General features: G+C 39.8%; 1 non-coding gene across 1 annotated transcript; it reads right to left on the minus strand.

Annotated features, from left to right (window-relative positions):
• Window positions 1-3,261: 3,261 nt before the first annotated feature.
• trnar-acg (transfer RNA arginine (anticodon ACG)) lies at window positions 3,262-3,334 on the minus strand. The gene has a single exon. It is a non-coding gene; the product is annotated as a tRNA-Arg (tRNA).
• Window positions 3,335-3,991: the final 657 nt, after the last annotated feature.

Below are 3,991 nucleotides of genomic sequence, written 5' to 3' on the forward strand. Positions count from 1 at the left end.
GATTCAGAACGAGGGGACAAAATGTACTCCTGAAGAACTATGTGTACGGGAATTCATGGTGGGACGAAAAATTGCTCAGTTATGTACAGTGAGGCGAGAGTGGGCAGAAAGAGTGGGGAATTTCTGGTGGGAGGTCTGGACAAACTCTCAGCTCCAAGAATACAATTTGTGCTTGCAAATGATGTAGCTCAATCACCGGTAAGCGTGCTGCCTACTCCAGATGAAAAGCCAGTCGAGATGCAGGCAAGTGCAGCAATGCAGGACGTTTATCAAGGAATTTTCCCAGATTGTATCTTAACGCGATCGCAGAGTCACAAGCTGAAGCAGACCAAATCAAAAGGCACAGATAAGGAAGCTGAAATATGATTACAAGTTTTTTTATCAGGTAAGTGGGACACAGCAGGGGACGAGCGTTAATAATGCAAGCATATTCAGCTCTGCTATGCTACTGAGTTACAGCAGAAAGATGAAAAATTAAAGCAGTTGGATCAGAAGACATATACTTGGAAGGAGAACGAATGCATCCCCGTGTGATATTACTTAGCAAATGATATGTTAAGGAAGAAATGGAGAGCAACACATATTCAAGCAAGTGAGAAATGGGCAGAATTTATTTTTCCAGTAGGGTACAGAAAAGTGGTGCTGCGAGTGCCGCATGTGCCACAAATTGGAGGGTACGTCGGCGTGATGAAAACGGAGGCTAAAATACAAAGACATTTTTACGGCCTGGCTTGCAGGGGAATGCCTTTGAATTTTGCCAGACGTGTCACACATTTCAACTGATAGGAAAACCATTGGAAATAATAAAGTCTGCACCTTTAATATCTATCACAGCGTTCGAGGAATCTTTCTTAAGTGTCTTCATTCATTGTGTAGGATCCCTACATCCAATAAAAGATGGGAATAAGTATTAATTAACAGAAAAAGGATGTCTTGACGAGATTTCCAAATGCTGTTCAATCGTGCAATATGACAGCTAAAATGATAGTGGACGAATTACGGTTTTTTAAAAGAACTAGATTAAGACTACCATCAGAGATACAATTAGCTCAAGGGTCAAACTTGACGGAAAAACTTTTCAAGGAGTGTATAGATATATTGGAAATAAAACGATTCAAATCTACTGTGTACAATCCAGAATCACAGAGTGCATTGGAAAGGTGACGTCAATTATTAAAGACTATATTGAGGTTTTATGGTTCGGAGTAGCCAGATTATTTCCATAAGGGAGTTGCATCAGTGCTGTTTGCGATCTGAGATGCACTAAAATAATCTACCAAACTAAGTCCATCTGAAACCAGTTTTGGGCATAAAGTAAGAGGACCCTTAAAATTTATTAAGGAAAAACTAATAAGTCAGATTACAGAGACCACGCATTTGGATGATGTGTCAAATTTTAGAGTTGAACTAAATAATGTTGGGGAGTTGTCGAGACTGTATTTAAAAGTATCACAGCAAATGGTGAAGCAGGAAGTGTATGAGAAATCACAAAAATCACAATTTTGCCGCTGGGAATAATGCAATTATTTAAAATTCATTTGTCGGTGAAACTTTAAAGTAAGGTTTAAAATACCTTATCAAATTGAGAGGAAATTGAGTGAGGTTAGTTACTTGATAGGGACTCCAGTCATGAAAGAATCTCACAGAATGTGCGATGGGAATATGCTCTAACGGTATTTTGGCAGAGAACGAACGGAAGATGAGAATGCGTTATTGACTACGACACACTGGGAAGAACCAATGTCAGGGAATTCTGCATTGGACGTTCCTGAAATAAAATTGGATAATGCAAAAGTTGTCCAAAATTGGTAAAATTATTCAGTTATCTTCCAGAAGAAAATCGAAACTGTTATTAATCTTGCATGGGGAGATCTGCTGAAATATACTGGGAATTAATAATCTAATTGTAGATGATATAAATATAGGAGATGCTGTTCTTACTTTGGAACATCCTTGCAGGCATAACCCTTTAAAGTTGTACAAGTTCATAAGGAGATATCACGTATGCACCAATATGGCATAACCGAAGTGAGTTTCAATGAATGGAGTTCACCCATCATCATGGTGCCAAAGCCAGAAAAGACCCAACAGTTATGTGTGGACTACCACAAAATCAATGTTGTTAGAAAGACTGATGCGTATACATATCTGCAGTTGGAGGACTGTGTGGAAAAGATTGGAGGAGCAACTTGCATTTCTTAGTTAAACTTCCTCAAAGGTTACTGGTAGGGAACTTTGTCAGAAAGATCAAAGGCAATTTTGTAACGCCAACTGGCCTGCAGAAATTTAAAGTAATGCCGTTTGTCCGAAAAACACTTCAGCCACATTTCAGAGGTTAACTGACAGGGTAATTGCCGAATACGCAACTGATTGGTGTATATTGTGCCTGGTGACTTTCAGACTCTCGTGGATTGAATATTTACAGCATTTATCGGGCTTTTTTGATCGAATTCGGAAGTCAAACTGGTTTGTAAACCTAGCTGAAAGTGAATCTGCCAAAGCCAAAGTGACCTTCCTGGGAAATGTCGTTGAACACGGACAAATAGCCCCACGGGATGCGAAATCGAAAGTTACAGGGGACTTTTACACATTGTTGGCGAAAAGAGCAGTACAAAGGTTCCCTGCATTGTGTGGTTTTTGCTGAAAGTTTGTGCTGAATGTTAGCAGTGGGACTGTTCCATTCACCGAACTGTTAAAAACAGACAAGAAATTTCAGTGAACACAAGACATTCAAAATGTTGTTTTTCTCAGAGCAGAGCTGATTGTGAGGAGACATGATTGACGTGTACGAAATAATGAGGAGCAAGGAATTATAGATTAAAGGAAACATTTGCTCTTGATCGATCACCAGGGTTTGTAGATTTCAGATAAGATGCAGAAAGCTTTGAATAGACTGGTAGGAAAACTTTATCAGTCAGCAGGTAGGAGACTCTAGAACTCACACTCTATAAAGATCAGTTGGACAGTTAACCCTTCATTCTTCTCTGATTCCACTGGCCAAAGAGTTTCGAAAAATGCTCAAAGCAGAGCATCACCGCGAGCAACAGTTATTCGATTGGTGGCTTTATGAAATGGAAAGGTGCCCATAAGTCACCTGCACGACTATTCGGCTTCCCTCCTGTGATGACGCTGGGACATTGACTCTCATGTTCTCAGGTACATTTAATGAAGGCATTCTGGTTCCTGCAGATGAGGAGCTCACACCTTATTTCGGGTTTTGAAAAATCACTTTTTAAGCGGGATTAAAATCTACCCTGTCTGCGAGCCAGGTAGGATTCGAACCTACAGTCTCCTGAATCGTAGTCAGGCACATTATCCATTGCGCTACTGGCCCGATTCACGGCCTTAAGAGCCGTGATGTTAATACGGACACGGTTAATAGCAGTCATGTTCACCAGTTGAACAAGCAATAAAGATAATCACTGTCACTGCTTCAGTCTAATCTTCATCACCTTTCAAAGCAACCAATTTTCCAAAAAAAAACACATATGTCCTCATGAAGCTTCCATTCACACTCTGTCTGCTTAGTCATTTAATGGAATGTGATGTGATGAATTTCGAATCCACTTCTTCAGCATCACTGACGGGAACGTGAGCCTAATCACCACATTGTATATACCAGTTAATTTTCAGAGGTTTCGAGTACAGTAGCGACTTTTGCGAATATGCAGGAAAGTGAAAACTGTGAACCGAGCAAAAAAAAATCCCTTCATGGAAATTAATCCAGTGCAAAGTCAAACATATTAGAACGGCAGATGACGTAAACATTCCTCTGCATCTCTCTGCACAGATGCTTCTCCAAGAATTGACTCTTTGCAGAATTCTTCTTTGTAATTTAGACTGTCCCAGTTGTAGATATTCTTTCAATCCACAAACAAGTGTCCTGCTGAAAACTACTTACTTAAGAATAAAATAGTTGACTATCTATTCTACCAGCTGATGTCCCAAAGTTCCGTGTTCCATGTGAATACAAGTTCTTTCAGGTGAAATT

Source organism: Chiloscyllium plagiosum, unplaced genomic scaffold (genome assembly GCF_037043375.1).
Source record: "Chiloscyllium plagiosum isolate Xiang-an unplaced genomic scaffold, Cpla_swu_hap1 HiC_scaffold_38, whole genome shotgun sequence".
In the NCBI taxonomy this organism is placed as follows: domain Eukaryota; kingdom Metazoa; phylum Chordata; class Chondrichthyes; order Orectolobiformes; family Hemiscylliidae; genus Chiloscyllium; species Chiloscyllium plagiosum.